We start from the raw sequence: 22,659 nt of genomic DNA on the forward strand, positions 1-22,659 counted from the left end.
GATTACCTTGCCAAGGTCAAAGCTGACCTACTGTTTCTGCAGGAGTGTGGAATACCACACCTCAGCACCTACAGGCAGTGGTCGCGATGGTGGTCCCACGGGCCATCGATCTGGTCGGGGGGTAATGACTGCCGTTCCTCCGGCCTGGGTATTCTGCTGCGGGGAGGTAACTTCACCATCTCCGAAGTTAAGGAGGTGGTGGGCGGCCGCCTCCTCGTAGCAGACGTGATGTACAACAACGCTCCGCTCCGGTTGATCAACGTGTACGCCCCGGTACAACGCAGCGAGCGGCTGACCGTCTTCCAGCAGCTCCCACTGCTGCTGGCGACGTCCAGGCCGGTCATCCTAGGCGGTGACTTCAACTGCATCATCGATGCGGCTGGACGATCCGGCAGTGACGACAGCAAACTGGACGCTACGTCCAGATTCCTCATAGAAACAGTTAAGGATGCCAAACTGCACGACGTCTTCAGCAAACCTGCAGACGGAGCGCAGCGCAGATACACATGGTCAAGATCGGACGGGTCTGCCCGTTCCAGGATTGACTTCCTGTTTGTGTCCCGTGCTGTCACGGTCGGATCCACCGACGTCAAGCCGGTGTTCTTCTCCGACCACTGCCTCTTACTGGCCGACTGTCACTTACAGGACGACCAGCGGGTTGGCAGAGGGACGTGGAAGCTCAATGCGACACTGCTGACCCCAGAGAACGTTGAGGAACTCAAAAGGGATTACAATGGTTGGAGGACCGTGAAACCCCTCTTTGAGTCTCCAGTTCACTGGTGGGAAGCGATTAAGGAGAACATCAAGAGGTTCTTCATCCACAAAGGTGTTCAGAAGGCGAGAGAGAGACAGAGGGAACTGTCCCGACTCCAGAAAATTATGCAAAATCTACTCCGGTTGCAGTCAATGGGGGTCGAGGTCAAGGAGGACCTCCAAGAGGTGAAGAGCCAGCAGGCCTCGCTCTTTGCCAAGGAGGCCTCCAAGATCATCTTCCGGTCCAGAGTCCGCTCCATCGAGCAGGATGAGACGTGCTCGCGTTACTTCTTCCAAAAGGTACACAGAGAGAGCTCTGTTATCAGCAGCCTGAAGGAAGAAGATGGCTCGGTAACGTCTTCGCAGTCCGACATACTAAGGATCAGCAAATCCTTTTATGCTGGGCTGTATGACGCGAAGCCCACAGACAGCAGAGCCTCCCAGTCCTTCCTGTCATCTATCACAGAGGTCTTAGATGACAGCAGGAGGGAGGGACTGGACAAGCCGCTAACTCTGGACGAGCTGACAAAGGCCGTCGAGTCTTTCGAGGCGAGTAAAACTCCCGGGAGCGACGGCTTACCGGTCGAGTTGTACTCGGCCCTGTGGGACTGGGTCGGCCCGGACCTGCTGGAAGTATACGAGAGTATGCTCCTGGCCGGTAGCATGTCAGAATCCATGAGAAAAGGCATCATCACCCTCATTTACAAGCAGAAGGGGGAGAGGGTAGAAATCAGAAATTGGCGGCCCATCTCACTGCTTAATGTTGATTACAAGATTCTGTCCAAAGTCATAGCCAGTCGAGTCAAGTCTGCTCTGGAGCTGGTGATTCACCCCGATCAGACCTGTACTGTACCCGGCAGGAAGATCTCTGATAGCCTCGCGCTACTCAGGGATACGATCGCCTACGTACGGGACAGGAGGGTGGACACCTGCCTCATCAGCCTGGACCAGGAGAAGGCTTTTGACAGGATATCGCACACCTACATGATGGACGTGCTTTCCAAAATGGGGTTTGGGGAGGGAATCTGCAATTGGATCCAACTGCTCTACACAAACATCAGTAGCGCAGTGTCAATCAACGGGTGGGAATCTGAAAGTTTCCCGATCAAATCTGGAGTCAGACAGGGCTGTCCTCTTTCCCCGGTCTTGTTTGTTTGCTGTATTGAACCCTTTGCTGAGTCTATTAGGAAGGATGCGAGCATAAGAGGGGTGACAATCCCAGGCAGCGGAGGCACTCAGGTCAAAACCTCCCTGTACATGGATGACGTCGCCGTCTTCTGCTCGGATCCGCTGTCCGTGCGCAGACTGATGAGCATCTGCGACCAGTTCGAACTGGCCTCGGGAGCCAAAGTTAACCACGGCAAGAGCGAGGCCATGTTCTTTGGGAACTGGGCTGACCGATCCTTTGTCCCCTTCACCGTCAGGTCAGATTACCTGAAGGTGCTGGGGATATGGTTCGGAAGGGCCGGGGCGTGCACCAAAACATGGGAGGAGCGAGTAGCCAAGGTACGACAAAAGTTGGGCATGTGGGGGCAGCGGTCTCTCTCCATTGTGGGTAAGAACCTGGTCATCAGGTGCGAGGCGCTCACGTTGTTGCTCTACGTGGCGCAGGTCTGGCCCATACCCCACTCCTGCGCCGTGGCAGTCACCCGAGCCATTTTCCGCTTCGTCTGGGGATCTAAAATGGACCGGGTCCGGAGGGACACGATGTTCAAATCTCTGGACAAGGGCGGGAAAAATGTACCCAACGTGGCCCTCATCCTGATGACCACCTTCGTGTGCGGCTGCATCAAGCTATGTGTCGATCCCCAGTACGCAAACTCCAAGTGTCACTACGTGCTGAGGTTCTATCTGTCCCCGGTGTTGCGAAGGATGGGCCTGGTCACATTGCCGCGGAACGCTCCGTGCAGTTGGGCGGCGCCGTACCACCTATCCTTCGTGGAGCAGTTTCTGCGGAAAAACACCTTTGACCACCGGTCCATCAGGCAGTGGTCTGCACGGAATGTCCTCAAGGCCCTACGGGAAAAGGAAACGGTGGATCCTGTCGGATGGTTCCCCGAGCAGACCGTCAAAGTCATTTGGCGGAATGCCTCATCACCAGAACTTTCAAACAAGCACCAAGACGTAGCTTGGCTGGTGGTGAGAAGGGCCCTCCCCGTCAGATCCTTCATGCACACCCGAAGTCTCGCCCCCTCCGCACAGTGCCCCCGCGTTGGCTGTGGTGGGGAAGAGACGGTCGCCCACCTCCTCCTGGAATGTGCCTTTGCAAAGCAGGTGTGGAAAGAGATGCAGTGGTTTTTGTCAAGGTTCATCCCAAGCAGCTCTGTAACACAGGAGTCTGTGCTCTACGGGCTGTTCCCAGGGACGCACACCGAGACAAACATCAACTGCTGCTGGAGGGCTATCAATTCGGTGAAAGACGCCCTTTGGTCTGCCCGAAACTTGCTGGTCTTCCAGCGCAAAGAGTTGTCCACCACCGAATGTTGCAGACTGGCACATTCCAAGGTCCAGGACTACGTGCTGAGGGACGCACTAAAGCTTGGGGCAGCCGCAGCAAAGGCTCAATGGGGAAAGACCACAGTGTAAGGTTCCCCCACCAAGCTGGACTGAGGGGCTGGAACCATGGGAAGCCCCTCGAACTGTATCGTTAATATTCTCAATTGCTGTAAATGTAAAACTGTAATTGACATGACAATTGTGAAACGGAAGGGTTGGGAAGAAACTCATGACATTATTGAAAGAAACTGATCTCTTTTGCAATGTTTGTATTTTTTCGTGCTGTTTGGAAACTGTTTGGCAATGTAATTTTTACAGATTTTTATGAATAAAGTATATTTTGGAAATAAAAAAAAAAAAAATCTGTTCTTATCAGTTTAATATCTGATACGTCCCCTATCTGGGGACCAAATATTAAATTGATTTTTGGGACAGGGAGATGGAGCAGGGGCTTGCCCCGTCCACTCCATGCATCCACCTGGTATTGCAGTGTTTCCAGGAGCGGTGCAGCTTCCCCCCTCCATGGGGGCGAGACCCCTGCCGAAAAATAGAATTCGCAATAGTGACGGCGCTGCTGCTCGGCTGACTTTGCTGCAGTTTTCCCTGGGTGCTACGCTGCCCCCTGTTGGATTGCCCCGCAGTTGCAGGCCGCCCTTTGCTGCCCAGCGCGCGCGGTTGTCTTTTTTCCTGCGCAATGCCTCGCGCAGAAGCGCGAGGAATGGCTGCGCGTGGCATGCACGCGTGCTTTCCTTTCTGCTTGCAAGGCCCGGCAACAAAAGGAGCTCTGGCTCAAAGACCGCCCGCCGTCGCCTCTTTCGCCCTAGGCTCGCCCACCCGGCGGCTACTTTGTGGTAGAGGCCGCACGCCGGGCCTGACGCGCGCAGCAAACGCAGTTTTACGGCCATCGCTTCTCGGCCTTTTGGCTAAGATCAAGTGTAGTATCTGTTCTTATCAGTTTAATATCTGATACGTCCCCTATCTGGGGACCAAATATTAAATTGATTTTTGGGACAGGGAGATGGAGCAGGGGCTTGCCCCGTCCACTCCATGCATCCACCTGGTATTGCAGTGTTTCCAGGAGCGGTGCAGCTTCCCCCCTCCATGGGGGCGAGACCCCTGCTGTAAAATAGAATTCGCAATAGTGACGGCGCTGCTGCTCGGCTGACTTTGCTGCAGTTTTCCGTGGGCGCTACGCTGCCCCCTGTTGGATTGCCCCGCAGTTGCAGGCCGCCCTTTGCTGCCCAGCGCGCGCGGTTGTCTTTTTTCCTGCGCAATGCCTCGCGCAGAAGCGCGAGGAATGGCTGCGCGTGGCATGCACGCGTGCTTTCCTTTCTGCTTGCAAGGCCCGGCAACAAAAGGAGCTCTGGCTCAAAGACCGCCCGCCGTCGCCTCTTTCGCCCGAGGCTCGCCCACCCGGCGGCTACTTTGACGTAGAGGCCGCACGCCGGGCCTGACGTGCGCAGCAAACGCAGTTTTAGGGCCATCGCTTCTCGGCCTTTTGGCTAAGATCAAGTGTAGTATCTGTTCTTATCAGTGCTTATTTGATTGAGAAGAGACCATGATCATTGCCTTTTGATCCTGGGGAAGCTTTGAGTAAAATGGCTATAACCAATTTTCGAGCTTCGGGCCAGGGAGTGCGCAACACCGTTCGGGTGGTCGTGAAGGACAAGGAAGGAGATGCACCGGTTGATCGCACCTTCTTCATCAAGAAAATTCTCTTCGATTGCTGCGGATGTCAAGCGACGGATGTCTTCTGCCTGCAGGATTTCCCCAGCAGTGGATACTTCGACGTGACGTTCCGGAACGTGGCGGGATGCATCAAGTTCCTGAAGGCGTTCAAGGAGAAAGGGGACCGGGCTCCACTGTCGATCCTCACAGCGGAGCCGCTCTTCACGCTTCCGTCACAACGGGACCGGGTGGTGACGATTCACCTCTACAACCCCCATGTTCCGGTGGTGGATGTACTCACCTTTCTCGCCAGGTACGTCGAGGTGGCCGGCAGCAGCACTGATGTCAAGGACCCCTTTGGGATCTGGACCAGCAAGCGGCAGGTCAAGGTGACCTTGAAGGTAGATCCCAGTGGAGCCATCATCCACCCTCCCTCCAGCTTCGCTATCGGGGGAAGTCGAGGCTTCTTGGTCTACGCTGGGCAGACCAGAGTTTGTCGCACCTGTGGCAAATCTGGTCACATGGCAGCCAACTGCAGCACGGTTGTTTGCAAGAACTGCAAGGAGGAAGGCCATCAGACCAAGGACTGTAAGCAGACTAAGTGTTGCAACTTGTGCGGTGCGGCAGGCCATCTCTACAAGACCTGCCCCAAACGTTGTCTCAGCTATGCTCAGGCGGCAAGGTCCAAGGAATGGCAGGGCGAAGGTTCGACGAAGGCGTCCGCTGTTCGAAAGGAGACCAGCAACCTTCTCCGCAGTGAGGAACTTCAACCTGAGAAGGAAGGGGAGGCGGCTGAAACCAACGACCCAGCACCTACCCAGCGCCCGGAAACCCCTCCTCCACAGACAGAATCAATGGAGGAGGAGGCAGCAGATGGACAAACAGGTCAGTGGCAAGTGGTCCAGAGGAAAACCACAAAGAAAAAACATCCCAAAGCCACCACCCAAACCAGTGGCAAGAGGAGGCTTTCTTCTGAATCAGACTGCAACAACTCCTCTTCACTGGACGGGGAAATGCTGGAACGACAGCCCCTTCAAAAGAGGCGGCAGAACTCCGAGATGGATGATCAAGCATCCCAGCCCCCGGGCACTGGAAGCTGTGATGGGCCCGCCGTGCCCCAACCCCAATTCCCCACACGTAACGACGTGGCCAACGCATCTCAGCTCCGGGACACCGGGAGCAAAGACACGTCTGGCGCACCTGAGCTCCGGGAGACCGGGAGCTGTGATGTTTTCGAGGAGGAACAGATGGAAGCAGCTGAGGACAACCCAATCCTCTCTGCCTACAAGACCCCCCCGATGTCACCCGAGCGGCACAAACCCTGCAGGAAAAATCAGGAGGGGTTTCTGAGCCCAACCAACGTGAAACTGCTTGCGCATACGATGGGTATGCAGGAACATCCCGAAGGGGAAGGACTGGGACTAGCGAGGACAAATGGTATGGGAAGCAACAACTAATTTCTAGTAAAAAATGGGTGTAAGAATTGCTTCCATTAATGTGCGTAGCATTAAATCGACTACGCGATGTGTTTCAACCTTGGATTACCTTGCCAAGGTCAAAGCTGACCTACTGTTTCTGCAGGAGTGTGGAATACCACACCTCAGCACCTACAGGCAGTGGTCGCGATGGTGGTCCCACGGGCCATCGATCTGGTCGGGGGGTAATGACTGCCGTTCCTCCGGCCTGGGTATTCTGCTGCGGGGAGGTAACTTCACCATCTCCGAAGTTAAGGAGGTGGTGGGCGGCCGCCTCCTCGTAGCAGACGTGATGTGCAACAACGCTCCGCTCCGGTTGATCAACGTGTACGCCCCGGTACAACGCAGCGAGCGGCTGACCGTCTTCCAGCAGCTCCCACTGCTGCTGGCGACGTCCAGGCCGGTCATCCCAGGCGGTGACTTCAACTGCATCATCGATGCGGCTGAACGATCCGGCAGTGACGACAGAAAACTGGACGCTACGTCCAGATTCCTCATAGAAACAGTTAAGGATGCCAAACTGCACGACGTCTTCAGCAAACCTGCAGACGGAGCGCAGCGCAGATACACATGGTCAAGATCGGACGGGTCTGCCCGTTCCAGGATTGACTTCCTGTTTGTTTCCCGTGCTGTCACGGTCGGATCCACCGACGTCAAGCCGGTGTTCTTCTCCGACCACTGCCTCTTACTGGCCGACTGTCACTTACAGGACGACCAGCGGGTTGGCAGAGGGACGTGGAAGCTCAATGCGACACTGCTGACCCCAGAGAACGTTGAGGAACTCAAAAGGGATTACAATGGTTGGAGGACCGTGAAACCCCTCTTTGAGTCTCCAGGTCACTGGTGGCAAGCGATTAAGGAGAACATCAAGAGGTTCTTCATCCACAAAGGTGTTCAGAAGGCGAGAGAGAGACAGAGGGAACTGTCCCGACTCCAGAAAATTATGCAAAATCTACTCCGGTTGCAGTCAATGGGGGTCGAGGTCAAGGAGGACCTCCAAGAGGTGAAGAGCCAGCAGGCCTCGCTCTTTGCCAAGGAGGCCTCCAAGATCATCTTCCGGTCCAGAGTCCGCTCCATCGAGCAGGATGAGACGTGCTCGCGTTACTTCTTCCAAAAGGTACACAGAGAGAGCTCTGTTATCAGCAGCCTGAAGGAAGAAGATGGCTCGGTAACGTCTTCGCAGTCCGACATACTAAGGATCAGCAAATCCTTTTATGCTGGGCTGTATGACGCGAAGCCCACAGACAGCAGAGCCTCCCAGTCCTTCCTGTCATCTATCACAGAGGTCTTAGATGACAGCAGGAGGGAGGGACTGGACAAGCCGCTAACTCTGGACGAGCTGACAAAGGCCGTCGAGTCTTTCGAGGCGAGTAAAACTCCCGGGAGCGACGGCTTACCGGTCGAGTTGTACTCGGCCCTGTGGGACTGGGTCGGCCCGGACCTGCTGGAAGTATACGAGAGTATGCTCCTGGCCGGTAGCATGTCAGAATCCATGAGAAAAGGCATCATCACCCTCATTTACAAGCAGAAGGGGGAGAGGGTAGAAATCAGAAATTGGCGGCCCATCTCACTGCTTAATGTTGATTACAAGATTCTGTCCAAAGTCATAGCCAGTCGAGTCAAGTCTGCTCTGGAGCTGGTGATTCACCCCGATCAGACCTGTACTGTACCCGGCAGGAAGATCTCTGATAGCCTCGCGCTACTCAGGGATACGATCGCCTACGTACGGGACAGGAGGGTGGACACCTGCCTCATCAGCCTGGACCAGGAGAAGGCTTTTGACAGGATATCGCACACCTACATGATGGACGTGCTTTCCAAAATGGGGTTTGGGGAGGGAATCTGCAAGTGGATCCAACTGCTCTACACAAACATCAGTAGCGCAGTGTCAATCAACGGGTGGGAATCTGAAAGTTTCCCGATCAAATCTGGAGTCAGACAGGGCTGTCCTCTTTCCCCGGTCTTGTTTGTTTGCTGTATTGAACCCTTTGCTGAGTCTATTAGGAAGGATGCGAGCATAAGAGGGGTGACAATCCCAGGCAGCGGAGGCACTCAGGTCAAAACCTCCCTGTACATGGATGACGTCGCCGTCTTCTGCTCGGATCCGCTGTCCGTGCGCAGACTGATGAGCATCTGCGACCAGTTCGAACTGGCCTCGGGAGCCAAAGTTAACCACGGCAAGAGCGAGGCCATGTTCTTTGGGAACTGGGCTGACCGATCCTTTGTCCCCTTCACCGTCAGGTCAGATTACCTGAAGGTGCTGGGGATATGGTTCGGAAGGGCCGGGGCGTGCACCAAAACATGGGAGGAGCGAGTAGCCAAGGTACGACAAAAGTTGGGCATGTGGGGGCAGCGGTCTCTCTCCATTGTGGGTAAGAACCTGGTCATCAGGTGCGAGGCGCTCACGTTGTTGCTCTACGTGGCGCAGGTCTGGCCCATACCCCACTCCTGCGCCGTGGCAGTCACCCGAGCCATTTTCCGCTTCGTCTGGGGATCTAAAATGGACCGGGTCCGGAGGGACACGATGTTCAAATCTCTGGACAAGGGCGGGAAAAATGTACCCAACGTGGCCCTCATCCTGATGACCACCTTCGTGTGCGGCTGCATCAAGCTATGTGTAGATCCCCAGTACGCAAACTCCAAGTGTCACTACGTGCTGAGGTTCTATCTGTCCCCGGTGTTGCGAAGGATGGGCCTGGTCACATTGCCGCGGAACGCTCCGTGCAGTTGGGCGGCGCCGTACCACCTATCCTTCGTGGAGCAGTTTCTGCGGAAAAACACCTTTGACCACCGGTCCATCAGGCAGTGGTCTGCACGGAATGTCCTCAAGGCCCTACGGGAAAAGGAAACGGTGGATCCTGTCGGATGGTTCCCCGAGCAGACCGTCAAAGTCATTTGGCGGAATGCCTCATCACCAGAACTTTCAAACAAGCACCAAGACGTAGCTTGGCTGGTGGTGAGAAGGGCCCTCCCCGTCAGATCCTTCATGCACACCCGAAGTCTCGCCCCCTCCGCACAGTGCCCCCGCGTTGGCTGTGGTGGGGAAGAGACGGTCGCCCACCTCCTCCTGGAATGTGCCTTTGCAAAGCAGGTGTGGAAAGAGATGCAGTGGTTTTTGTCAAGGTTCATCCCAAGCAGCTCTGTAACACAGGAGTCTGTGCTCTACGGGCTGTTCCCAGGGACGCACACCGAGACAAACATCAACTGCTGCTGGAGGGCTATCAATTCGGTGAAAGACGCCCTTTGGTCTGCCCGAAACTTGCTGGTCTTCCAGCGCAAAGAGTTGTCCACCACCGAATGTTGCAGACTGGCACATTCCAAGGTCCAGGACTACGTGCTGAGGGACGCACTAAAGCTTGGGGCAGCCGCAGCAAAGGCTCAATGGGGAAAGACCACAGTGTAAGGTTCCCCCACCAAGCTGGACTGAGGGGCTGGAACCATGGGAAGCCCCTCGAACTGTATCGTTAATATTCTCAATTGCTGTAAATGTAAAACTGTAATTGACATGACAATTGTGAAACGGAAGGGTTGGGAAGAAACTCATGACATTATTGAAAGAAACTGATCTCTTTTGCAATGTTTGTATTTTTTCGTGCTGTTTGGAAACTGGTTGGCAATGTAATTTTTACAGATTTTTATGAATAAAGTATATTTTGGAAATAAAAAAAAAAAAAAAAATCTGTTCTTATCAGTGCTTATTTGATTGAGAAGAGACCATGATCATTGCCTTTTGATCCTGGGGAAGCTTTGAGTAAAATGGCTATAACCAGTTTTCGAGCTTCGGGCCAGGGAGTGCGCAACACCGTTCGGGTGGTCGTGAAGGACAAGGAAGGAGATGCACCGGTCGATCGCACCTTCTTCATCAAGAAAATTCTCTTCGATTGCTGCGGATTTCAAGCGACGGATGTCTTCAGCCTGCAGGATTTCCCCAGCAGTGGATACTTCGACGTGACGTTCCGGAACGTGGCGGGATGCATCAAGTTCCTGAAGGCGTTCAAGGAGAAAGGGGACCGGGCGCCACTGTCGATCCTCACAGCGGAGCCGCTCTTCACGCTTCCGTCACAACGGGACCGGGTGGTGACGATTCACCTCTACAACCCCCATGTTCCGGTGGTGGATGTACTCACCTTTCTCGCCAGGTACGTCAAGGTGGCCGGCAGCAGCACTGATGTCAAGGACCCCTTTGGGATCTGGACCAGCAAGCGGCAGGTCAAGGTGACCTTGAAGGTAGATCCCAGTGGAGCCATCATCCACCCTCCCTCCAGCTTCGCTATCGGGGGAAGTCGAGGCTTCTTGGTCTACGCTGGGCAGCCCAGAGTTTGCCGCACCTGTGGCAAATCTGGTCACATGGCAGCCAACTGCAGCACGGTTGTTTGCAAGAACTGCAAGGAGGAAGGCCATCAGACCAAGGACTGTAAGCAGACTAAGTGTTGCAACTTGTGCGGTGCGGCAGGCCATCTCTACAAGACCTGTCCCAAACGTTGTCTAAGCTATGCTCAGGCGGCAAGGTCCAAGGAATGGCCGGGCGAAGGTTCGACGAAGGCGTCCGCTGTTCGAAAGGAGACCAGCAACCTTCTCCGCAGTGAGTAACTTCAACCTGAGAAGGAAGGGGAGGCGGCTGAAACCAACGACCCAGCACCTACCCAGTGCCCGGAAACCCCTCCCCCACAGACAGAATCAATGGAGGAGGAGGCAGCAGATGGACAAACAGGTCAGTGGCAAGTGGTCCAGAGGAAAACCACAAAGAAAAAACATCCCAAAGCCACCACCCAAACCAGTGGCAAGAGGAGGCTCTCTTCTGAATCAGACTGCAACAACTCCTCTTCACTGGACGGGGAAATGCTGGAACGACAGCCCCTTCAAAAGAGGCGGCAGAACTCCGAGATGGATGATAAAGCATCCCAGCCCCCGGGCACTGGAAGATGTGATGGGCCCGGCGTGCCCCAACCCCAATGCCCCACACGTAACGAAGTGGCCAACGCATCTCAGCTCTGCGACACTGGAAGCAAAGACACGTCTGGCGCACCTGAGCTCCGGGAGTCCGGGAGCTGTGATGTTTTCGAGGATGAACAGATGGAAGCAGCTGAGGACAACCCAATCCTCTCTGCCTACAAGACCCCCCCGATGTCACCCGAGCGGCACAAACCCTGCATGAAAAATCAGGAGGGGTTTCTGAGCCCAACCAACGTGAAACTGCTTGCGCATACGATGGGTATGCAGGAACATCCCGAAGGGGAAGGACTGGGACTAGCGAGGACAAATGGTATGGGAAGCAACAAATAATTTTTAGAAAAAAATGGGTGTAAGGATTGCTTCCATTAATGTGCGTAGCATTAAATCTACTACGCGATGTGTTTCAACCTTGGATTACCTTGCCAAGGTCAAAGCTGACCTACTGTTTCTGCAGGAGTGTGGAATACCACACCTCAGCACCTACAGGCAGTGGTCGCGATGGTGGTCCCACGGGCCATCGATCTGGTCGGGGGGTAATGACTGCCGTTCCTCCGGCCTGGGTATTCTGCTGCGGGGAGGTAACTTCACCATCTCCGAAGTTAAGGAGGTGGTGGGCGGCCGCCTCCTCGTAGCAGACGTGATGTACAACAACGCTCCGCTCCGGTTGATCAACGTGTACGCCCCGGTACAACGCAGCGAGCGGCTGACCGTCTTCCAGCAACTCCCACTGCTGCTGGCGACGTCCAGGCCGGTCATCCTAGGCGGTGACTTCAACTGCATCATCGATGCGGCTGGACGAACCGGCAGTGACGACAGCAAACTGGACGCTACGTCCAGATTCCTAGTAGAAACAGTTAAGGATGCCAAACTGCACGACGTCTTCAGCAAACCTGCAGACGGAGCGCAGCGCAGATACACATGGTCAAGATCGGACGGGTCTGCCCGTTCCAGGATTGACTTCCTGTTTGTGTCCCGTGCTGTCACGGTCGGATCCACCGACGTCAAGCCGGTGTTCTTCTCCGACCACTGCCTCTTACTGGCCGACTGTCACTTACAGGACGACCAGCGGGTTGGCAGAGGGACGTGGAAGCTCAATGCGACACTGCTGACCCCAGAGAACGTTGAGGAACTCAAAAAGGATTACAAAGGTTGGAGGACCGTGAAACCCCTCTTTGAGTCTCCAGTTCACTGGTGGGAAGCGATAAAGGAGAACATCAAGAGGTTCTTCATCCACAAAGGTGTTCAGAAGGCGAGAGAGAGACAGAGGGAACTGTCCCGACTCCAGAAAATTATGCAAAATCTACTCCGGTTGCAGTCAATGGGGGTCGAGGTCAAGGAGGACCTCCAAGAGGTGAAGAGCCAGCAGGCCTCGCTCTTTGCCAAGGAGGCCTCCAAGATCATCTTCCGGTCCAGAGTCCGCTCCATCGAGCAGGATGAGACGTGCTCGCGTTACTTCTTCCAAAAGGTACACAGAGAGAGCTCTGTTATCAGCAGCCTGAAGGAAGAAGATGGCTCGGTAACGTCTTCGCAGTCTGACATACTAAGGATCAGCAAATCCTTTTATGCTGGGCTGTATGACGCGAAGCCCACAGACAGCAGAGCCTCCCAGTCCTTCCTGTCATCTATCACAGAGGTCCTAGATGACAGCAGGAGGGAGAGACTGGACAAGCCGCTAATTCTGGACGAGCTGACAAAGGCCGTCGAGTCTTTCGAGACGAGTAAAACCCCCGGGAGCGACGGCTTACCGGTCGAGTTGTACTCGGCCCTGTGGGACTGGGTCGGCCCGGACCTGCTGGAAGTATACGAGAGTATGCTCCTGGCCGGCAGCATGTCAGAGACCATGAGAAAAGGCATCATCACCCTCATTTACAAGCAGAAGGGGGAGAGGGCAGAAATCAGAAATTGGCGGCCCATCTCACTGCTTAATGTTGATTACAAGATTCTGTCCAAAGTCATAGCCAGTCGAGTCAAGTCTGCTCTGGAGTTGGTGATTCACCCCGATCAGACCTGTACTGTACCCGGCAGGAAGATCTCTGATAGTCTCGCGCTACTCAGGGATACGATCGCCTACGTACGGGACAGGAGGGTGGACACCTGCCTCATCAGCCTGGACCAGGAGAAGGCTTTTGACAGGATATCGCACACCTACATGATGGACGTGCTTTCCAAAATGGGGTTTGGGGAGGGAATCTGCAATTGGATCCAACTGCTCTACACAAACATCAGTAGCGCAGTGTCAATCAACGGGTGGGAATCTGAAAGTTTCCCGATCAAATCTGGAGTCAGACAGGGCTGTCCTCTGTCCCCGGTCTTGTTTGTTTGCTGTCTTGAACCCTTTGCTGAGTCTATTAGGAAGGATGCGAGCATAAGAGGGGTGACAATCCCAGTCAGCGGAGGCACTCAGGTCAAAACCTCCCTGTACATGGATGACGTCGTCGTCTTCTGCTCGGATCCGCTGTCCGTGCGCAGACTGATGAGCATCTGCGACCAGTTCGAACTGGCCTCGGGAGCCAAAGTTAACCACGGCAAGAGCGAGGCCATGTTCTTTGGGAACTGGGCTGACCGATCCTTTGTCCCCTTCACCGTCAGGTCAGATTACCTGAAGGTGCTGGGGACATGGTTCGGAAGTGCCGGGGCGTGCACCAAAACATGGGAGGAACGAGTAGCCAAGGTACGACAAAAGTTGGGCATGTGGGGGCAGCGATCTCTCTCCATTGTGGGTAAGAACCTGGTCATCAGGTGCGAGGCGCTCACGTTGTTGCTTTACGTGGCGCCCGTCTGGCCCATACCCCACTCCTGCGCCGTGGCAGTCACCCGAGCCATTTTCTGCTTCGTCTGGGGATCTAAAATGGACCGGGTCCGGAGGGACACGATGTTCAAATCTCTGGACATGGGCGGGAAAAATGTACCCAACGTGGCCCTCATCCTGATGACCACCTTCGTGTGCGGCTGCATCAAGCTATGTGTAGATCCCCAGTACGCAAACTCCAAGTGTCACTACGTGCTGAGGTTCTATCTGTCCCCGGTGTTGCGAAGGATGGGCCTGGTCACATTGCCGCGGAACGCACCATGCAGTTAGGCGGCGCCGTACCACCTATCCTTCGTGGAGCAGTTTCTGCGGAAAAACACCTTTGACCACCGGTCCATCAGGCAGTGGTCTGCACGGAATGTCCTCAAGGCCCTACGGGAAAAGGAAACGGTGGATCCTGTCGGATGGTTCCCCGAGCAGACCGTCAAAGTCATTTGGCGGAATGCCTCATCACCAGAACTTTCAAACAAGCACCAAGACGTAGCTTGGCTGGTGGTGAGAAGGGCCCTCCCCGTCAGATCCTTCATGCACACCCGAAGTCTCGCCCCCTCCGCACAGTGCCCCCGCGTTGGCTGTGGTGGGGAAGAGACGGTCGCCCACCTCCTCCTGGAATGTGCCTTTGCAAAGCAAGTGTGGAAAGAGATGCAGTGGTTTTTGTCAAGGTTCATCCCAAGCAGCTCTGTAACACAGGAGTCTGTGCTCTACGGGCTGTTCCCAGGGACGCACACCGAGACAAACATCAACTGCTGCTGGAGGACTATCAATTTAGGGCGGCACAGTGGCGCAGTGGTTAGCACCGCAGCCTCACAGCTCCAGGGACCTGGGTTCGATTCCGGGTACTGCCTGTGTGGAGTTTGCAAGTTCTCCCTGTGTCTGCGTGGGTTTTCTCCGGGTGCTCCGGTTTCCTCCCACAAGCCAAAAGACTTGCAGGTTGATAGGTAAATTGGCCATTATAAATTGTCACTAGTATAGGTAGGTGGTAGGGAAATATAGGGACAGGTGGGGATGTTTGGTAGGAATAAGGGATTAGTGTAGGATTAGTATAAATGGGTGGTTGATGGTCGGCACAGACTCGGTGGGCCGAAGGGCCTGTTTCAGTGCTGTATCTCTAATCTAATCTAATCTAATTCGGTGAAAGACGCCCTTTGGTCTGCCCGAAACTTGCTGGTCTTCCAGCGCAAAGAGTTGTCCACCACCGAATGTTGCAGACTGGCACATTCCAAGGTCCAGGACGACGTGCTGAGGGACGCACTAAAGCTTGGGGCAGCCGCAGCAAAGGCTCAATGGGGAAAGACCACAGTGTAAGGTTCCCCCACCAAGCTGGACTGAGGGGCTGGAACCATGGGAAGCCCCTCGAACTGTATCGTTAATATTCTCAATTGCTGTAAATGTAAAACTGTAATTGACATGACAATTGTGAAACGGAAGGGTTGGGAAGAAACTCATGACATTATTGAAAGAAACTGATCTCTTTTGCAATGTTTGTATTTTTTCGTGCTGTTTGGAAACTGTTTGGCAATGTAATTTTTACAGATTTTTATGAATAAAGTATATTTTGGAAATAAAAAAAAAAAGTATCTGTTCTTATCAGTTTAATATCTGATACGTCCCCTATCTGGGGACCAAATATTAAATTGATTTTTGGGACAGGGAGATGGAACAGGGGCTTGCCCCGTCCACTCCATGCATCCACCTGGTATTGCAGTGTTTCCAGGAGCGGTGCAGCTTCCCCCCTCCATGGGGGCGAGACCCCTGCTGAAAAATAGAATTCGCAATAGTGACGGCGCTGCTGCTCGGCTGACTTTGCTGCAGTTTTCCCTGGGCGCTACGCTGCCCCCTGTTGGATTGCCCCGCAGTTGCAGGCCGCCCTTTGCTGCCCAGCGCGCGCGCGTGTCTTTTTTCCTGCGCAATGCCTCGCGCAGAAGCGCAAGGAATGGCTGCGCGTGGCATGCACGCGTGCTTTCCTTTCTGCTTGCAAGGCCCGGCAACAAAAGGAGCTCTGGCTCAAAGACCGCCCGCCGTCGCCTCTTTCGCCCGAGGCTCGCCCACCCGGCGGCTACTTTGACGTAGAGGCCGCACGCCGGGCCTGACGCGCGCAGCAAACGCAGTTTTACGGCCATCGCTTCTCGGCCTTTTGGCTAAGATCAAGTGTAGTATCTGTTCTTATCAGCTTACCGGTCGAGTTGTACTCGGCCCTGTGGGACTGGGTCGGCCCGGACCTGCTGGAAGTATACGAGAGTATGCTCCTGGCCGGTAGCATGTCAGAATCCATGACAAAAGGCATCATCACCCTCATTTACAAGCAGAAGGGGGAGAGGGTAGAAATCAGAAATTGGCGGCCCATCTCACTGCTTAATGTTGATTACAAGATTCTGTCCAAAGTCATAGCCAGTCGAGTCAAGTCTGCTCTGGAGCTGGTGATTCACCCCGATCAGACCTGTACTGTACCCGGCAGGAAGATCTCTGATAGCCTCGCGCTACTCAGGGATACGATCGCCTACGTACGGGACAGGAGGGTGGACACCTGCCTCATCAGCCTGGACCAGGAGAAGGCTTTTGACAGGATATCGCACACCTACATGATGGACGTGCTTTCCAAAATGGGGTTTGGGGAGGGAATCTGCAATTGGATCCAACTGCTCTACACAAACATCAGTAGCGCAGTGTCAATCAACGGGTGGGAATCTGAAAGTTTCCCGATCAAATCTGGAGTCAGACAGGGCTGTCCTCTTTCCCCGGTCTTGTTTGTTTGCTGTATTGAACCCTTTGCTGAGTCTATTAGGAAGGATGCGAGCATAAGAGGGGTGACAATCCCAGGCAGCGGAGGCACTCAGGTCAAAACCTCCCTGTACATGGATGACGTCGCCGTCTTCTGCTCGGATCCGCTGTCCGTGCGCAGACTGATGAGCATCTGCGACCAGTTCGAACTGGCCTCGGGAGCCAAAGTTAACCACGGCAAGAGCGAGGCCATGTTCTTTGGGAACTGGGCTGACCGATCCTTTGTCCCCTTCACCGTCAGGTCAGATTACCTGAAGGTGCTGGGGATATGGTTCGGAAGGGCCGGGGCGTGCACCAAAACATGGGAGGAGCGAGTAGCCAAGGTACGACAAAAGTTGGGCATGTGGGGGCAGCGGTCTCTCTCCATTGTGGGTAAGAACCTGGTCATCAGGTGCGAGGCGCTCACGTTGTTGCTCTACGTGGCGCAGGTCTGGCCCATACCCCACTCCTGCGCCGTGGCAGTCACCCGAGCCATTTTCCGCTTCGTCTGGGGATCTAAAATGGACCGGGTCCGGAGGGACACGATGTTCAAATCTCTGGACAAGGGCGGGAAAAATGTACCCAACGTGGCCCTCATCCTGATGACCACCTTCGTGTGCGGCTGCATCAAGCTATGTGTCGATCCCCAGTACGCAAACTCCAAGTGTCACTACGTGCTGAGGTTCTATCTGTCCCCGGTGTTGCGAAGGATGGGCCTGGTCACATTGCCGCGGAACGCTCCGTGCAGTTGGGCGGCGCCGTACCACCTATCCTTCGTGGAGCAGTTTCTGCGGAAAAACACCTTTGACCACCGGTCCATCAGGCAGTGGTCTGCACGGAATGTCCTCAAGGCCCTACGGGAAAAGGAAACGGTGGATCCTGTCGGATGGTTCCCCGAGCAGACCGTCAAAGTCATTTGGCGGAATGCCTCATCACCAGAACTTTCAAACAAGCACCAAGACGTAGCTTGGCTGGTGGTGAGAAGGGCCCTCCCCGTCAGATCCTTCATGCACACCCGAAGTCTCGCCCCCTCCGCACAGTGCCCCCGCGTTGGCTGTGGTGGGGAAGAGACGGTCGCCCACCTCCTCCTGGAATGTGCCTTTGCAAAGCAGGTGTGGAAAGAGATGCAGTGGTTTTTGTCAAGGTTCATCCCAAGCAGCTCTGTAACACAGGAGTCTGTGCTCTACGGGCTGTTCCCAGGGACGCACACCGAGACAAACATCAACTGCTGCTGGAGGGCTATCAATTCGGTGAAAGACGCCCTTTGGTCTGCCCGAAACTTGCTGGTCTTCCAGCGCAAAGAGTTGTCCACCACCGAATGTTGCAGACTGGCACATTCCAAGGTCCAGGACTACGTGCTGAGGGACGCACTAAAGCTTGGGGCAGCCGCAGCAAAGGCTCAATGGGGAAAGACCACAGTGTAAGGTTCCCCCACCAAGCTGGACTGAGGGGCTGGAACCATGGGAAGCCCCTCGAACTGTATCGTTAATATTCTCAATTGCTGTAAATGTAAAACTGTAATTGACATGACAATTGTGAAACGGAAGGGTTGGGAAGAAACTCATGACATTATTGAAAGAAACTGATCTCTTTTGCAATGTTTGTATTTTTTCGTGCTGGTTGGAAACTGTTTGGCAATGTAATTTTTACAGATTTTTATGAATAAAGTATATTTTGGAAATAAAAAAAAAAAAATAAAAAAAAAATCTGTTCTTATCAGTTTAATATCTGATACGTCCCCTATCTGGGGACCAAATATTAAATTGATTTTTGGGACAGGGAGATGGAGCAGGGGCTTGCCCCGTCCACTCCATGCATCCACCTGGTATTGCAGTGTTTCCAGGAGCGGTGCAGCTTCCCCCCTCCATGGGGGCGAGACCCCTGCTGAAAAATAGAATTCGCAATAGTGACGGCGCTGCTGCTCGGCTGACTTTGCTGCAGTTTTCCGTGGGCACTACGCTGCCCCCTGTTGGATTGCCCCGCAGTTGCAGGCCGCCCTTTGCTGCCCAGCGCGCGCGGTTGTCTTTTTTCCTGCGCAATGCCTCGCGCAGAAGCGCAAGGAATGGCTGCGCGTGGCATGCACGCGTGCTTTCCTTTCTGCTTGCAAGGCCCGGCAACAAAAGGAGCTCTGGCTCAAAGACCGCCCGCCGTCGCCTCTTTCGCCCGAGGCTCGCCCACCCGGCGGCTACTTTGACGTAGAGGCCGCACGCCGGGCCTGACGCGCGCAGCAAACGCAGTTTTACGGCCATCGCTTCTCGGCCTTTTGGCTAAGATCAAGTGTAGTGTCTGTTCTTATCAGTGCTTACAAAGTCATAGCCAGTGGAGTCAAGTCTGCTCTGGAGCTGGTGATTCACCCCGATCAGACCTGTACTGTACCCGGCAGGAAGATCTCTGATAGCCTCGCGCTACTCAGGGATACGATCGCCTACGTACGGGACAGGAGGGTGGACACCTGCCTTATCAGCCTGGACCAGGAGAAGGCCTTTGACAGGATATTGCACACCTACATGATGGACGTGCTTTCCAAAATGGGGTTTGGGGAGGGAATCTGCAATTGGATCCAACTGCTCTACACAAACATCAGTAGCGCAGTGTCAATCAACGGGTGGGAATCTGAAAGTTTCCCGATCAAATCTGGAGTCAGACAGGGCTGTCCTCTTTCCCCGGTCTTGTTTGTTTGCTGTATTGAACCCTTTGCTGAGTCTATTAGGAAGGATGCGAGCATAAGAGGGGTGACAATCCCAGGCAGCGGAGGCACTCAGGTCAAAACCTCCCTGTACATGGATGACGTCGCCGTCTTCTGCTCGGATCCGCTGTCCGTGCGCAGACTGATGAGCATCTGCGACCAGTTCGAACTGGCCTCGGGAGCCAAAGTTAACCACGGCAAGAGCGAGGCCATGTTCTTTGGGAACTGGGCTGACCGATCCTTTGTCCCCTTCACCGTCAGGTCAGATTACCTGAAGGTGCTGGGGAAATGGTTCGGAAGTGCCGGGGCGTGCACCAAAACATGGGAGGAGCGAGTAGCCAAGGTACGACAAAAGTTGGGCATGTGGGGGCAGCGATCTCTCTCCATTGTGGGTAAGAACCTGGTCATCAGGTGCGAGGCGCTCACGTTGTTGCTCTACGTGGCGCAGGTCTGGCCCATACCCTACTCCTGCGCCGTGGCAGTCACCCGAGCCATTTTCCGCTTCGTCTGGGGATCTAAAATGGACCGGGTCCGGAGGGACACGATGTTCAAATCTCTGGACAAGGGCGGGAAAAATGTACCCAACGTGGCCCTCATCCTGATGACCACCTTCGTGTGCGGCTGCATCAAGCTATGTGTCGATCCCCAGTACGCAAACTCCAAGTGTCACTACGTGCTGAGGTTCTATCTGTCCCCGGTGTTGCGAAGGATGGGCCTGGTCACATTGCCGCGGAACGCACCATGCAGTTGGGCGGCGCCGTACCACCTATCCTTCGTGGAGCAGTTTCTGCGGAAAAACACCTTTGACCACCGGTCCATCAGGCAGTGGTCTGCACGGAATGTCCTCAAGGCCCTACGGGAAAAGGAAACGGTGGATCCTGTCGGATGGTTCCCCGAGCAGACCGTCAAAGTCATTTGGCGGAATGCCTCATCACCAGAACTTTCAAACAAGCACCAAGACGTAGCTTGGCTGGTGGTGAGAAGGGCCCTCCCCGTCAGATCCTTCATGCACACCCGAAGTCTCGCCCCCTCCGCACAGTGCCCCCGCGTTGGCTGTGGTGGGGAAGAGACGGTCGCCCACCTCCTCCTGGAATGTGCCTTTGCAAAGCAGGTGTGGAAAGAGATGCAGTGGTTTTTGTCAAGGTTCATCCCAAGCAGCTCTGTAACACAGGAGTCTGTGCTCTACGGGCTGTTCCCAGGGACGCACACCGAGACAAACATCAACTGCTGCTGGAGGACTATCAATTCGGTGAAAGACGCCCTTTGGTCTGCCCGAAACTTGCTGGTCTTCCAGCGCAAAGAGTTGTCCACCACCGAATGTTGCAGATTGGCACATTCCAAGGTCCAGGACTACGTGCTGAGGGACGCACTAAAGCTTGGGGCAGCCGCAGCAAAGGCTCAATGGGGAAAGACCACAGTGTAAGGTTCCCCCACCAAGCTGGACTGAGGGGCTGGATCCATGGGAAACCCCTCGAACTGTATCGTTAATATTCTCAATTGCTGTAAATGTAAAACTGTAATTGACATGACAATTGTGAAACGGAAGGGTTGGGAAGAAACTCATGACATTATTGAAAGAAACTGATCTCTTTTGCAATGTTTGTATTTTTTCGTGCTGTTTGGAAACTGTTTGGCAATGTAATTTTTACAGAGTTTTATGAATAAAGTATATTTTGGAAATAAAAAAAAAAAAAAAGTAGTATCTGTTCTTATCAGTTTAATATCTGATACGTCCCCTATCTGGGGACCAAATATTAAATTGATTTTTGGGACAGGGAGATGGAGCAGGGGCTTGCCCCGTCCACTCCATGCATCCACCTGGTATTGCAGTGTTTCCAGGAGCGGTGCAGCTTCCCCCCGCCATGGGGGCGAGACCCCTGCTGAAAAATAGAATTCGCAATAGTGACGGCGCTGCTGCTCGGCTGACTTTGCTGCAGTTTTCCGTGGGCGCTACGCTGCCCCCTGTTGGATTGCCCCGCAGTTGCAGGCCGCCCTTTGCTGCCCAGCGCGCGCGGTTGTCTTTATTCCTGCGCAATGCCTCGCGCAGAAGCGCAAGGAATGGCTGCGCGTGGCATGCACGCGTGCTTTCCTTTCTGCTTGCAAGGCCCGGCAACAAAAGGAGCTCTGGCTCAAAGACCGCCCGCCGTCGCCTCTTTCGCCCGAGGCTCGCCCACCCGGCGGCTACTTTGACGTAGAGGCCGCACGCCGGGCCTGACGCGCGCAGCAAACGCAGTTTTACGCCATCGCTTCTCGGCCTTTTGGCTAAGATCAAGTGTAGTATCTGTTCTTATCAGTGCTTATTTGATTGAGAAGAGACCATGATCATTGCTTTTTGATCCTGGGGAAGCTTTGAGTAAAATGGCTATAACCAATTTTCGAGCTTCGGGCCAGGGAGTGCGCAACACCGTTCGGGTGGTCGTGAAGGACAAGGAAGGAGATGCACCGGTCGATCGCACCTTCTTCATCAAGAAAATTCTCTTCGATTGCTGCGGATTTCAAGCGACGGACGTCTTCTGCCTGCAGGATTTCCCCAGCAGCGGATACTTCGACGTGACGTTCCGGAACGTGGCGGGATGCATCAAGTTCCTGAAGGCGTTCAAGGAGAAAGGGGACCGGGCGCCACTGTCGATCCTCACAGCGGAGCCGCTCTTCACGCTTCCGTCACAACGGGACCGGGTGGTGACGATTCACCTCTACAACCCCCATGTTCCGGTGGTGGATGTACTCACCTTTCTCGCCAGGTACGTCGAGGTGGCCGGCAGCAGCACTGATGTCAAGGACCCCTTTGGGATCTGGACCAGCAAGCGGCAGGTCAAGGTGACCTTGAAGGTAGATCCCAGTGGAGCCATCATCCACCCTCCCTCCAGCTTCGCTATCGGGGGAAGTCGAGGCTTCTTGGTCTACGCTGGGCAGCCCAGAGTTTGTCGCACCTGTGGCAAATCTGGTCACATGGCAGCCAACTGCAGCACGGTTGTTTGCAAGAACTGCAAGGAGGAAGGCCATCAGACCAAGGACTGTAAGCAGACTAAGTGTTGCAACTTGTGCGGTGCGGCAGGCCATCT

General features: G+C 54.5%; 3 non-coding genes and 6 pseudogenes across 3 annotated transcripts; all 9 read left to right on the plus strand.

The window, feature by feature from the left end:
* Positions 1–3,584: 3,584 nt before the first annotated feature.
* LOC137354311 (U2 spliceosomal RNA) lies at positions 3,585–3,764 on the plus strand (annotated as a pseudogene).
* Positions 3,765–4,152: 388 nt separating this feature from the next.
* On the plus strand, positions 4,153–4,343 carry LOC137355196 (U2 spliceosomal RNA). The gene has a single exon (XR_010970833.1). It is a non-coding gene; the product is annotated as a U2 spliceosomal RNA (small nuclear RNA).
* A 388-nt stretch (positions 4,344–4,731) lies between these two features.
* Positions 4,732–4,840, plus strand: LOC137354664 (U2 spliceosomal RNA; annotated as a pseudogene).
* A 10,864-nt stretch (positions 4,841–15,704) lies between these two features.
* Positions 15,705–15,884, plus strand: LOC137354181 (U2 spliceosomal RNA; annotated as a pseudogene).
* Positions 15,885–16,272: 388 nt separating this feature from the next.
* LOC137354600 (U2 spliceosomal RNA) lies at positions 16,273–16,426 on the plus strand (annotated as a pseudogene).
* A 2,154-nt stretch (positions 16,427–18,580) lies between these two features.
* LOC137354343 (U2 spliceosomal RNA) lies at positions 18,581–18,770 on the plus strand. The gene has a single exon (XR_010970376.1). It is a non-coding gene; the product is annotated as a U2 spliceosomal RNA (small nuclear RNA).
* A 388-nt stretch (positions 18,771–19,158) lies between these two features.
* LOC137354796 (U2 spliceosomal RNA) lies at positions 19,159–19,338 on the plus strand (annotated as a pseudogene).
* A 1,927-nt stretch (positions 19,339–21,265) lies between these two features.
* On the plus strand, positions 21,266–21,452 carry LOC137354153 (U2 spliceosomal RNA). Its single transcript, XR_010970298.1, has one exon. It is a non-coding gene; the product is annotated as a U2 spliceosomal RNA (small nuclear RNA).
* A 387-nt stretch (positions 21,453–21,839) lies between these two features.
* Positions 21,840–21,948, plus strand: LOC137354557 (U2 spliceosomal RNA; annotated as a pseudogene).
* Positions 21,949–22,659: the final 711 nt, after the last annotated feature.

The sequence above is a fragment of the Heterodontus francisci genome, chromosome 41, assembly GCF_036365525.1.
Source record: "Heterodontus francisci isolate sHetFra1 chromosome 41, sHetFra1.hap1, whole genome shotgun sequence".
NCBI lineage: Eukaryota > Metazoa > Chordata > Chondrichthyes > Heterodontiformes > Heterodontidae > Heterodontus > Heterodontus francisci.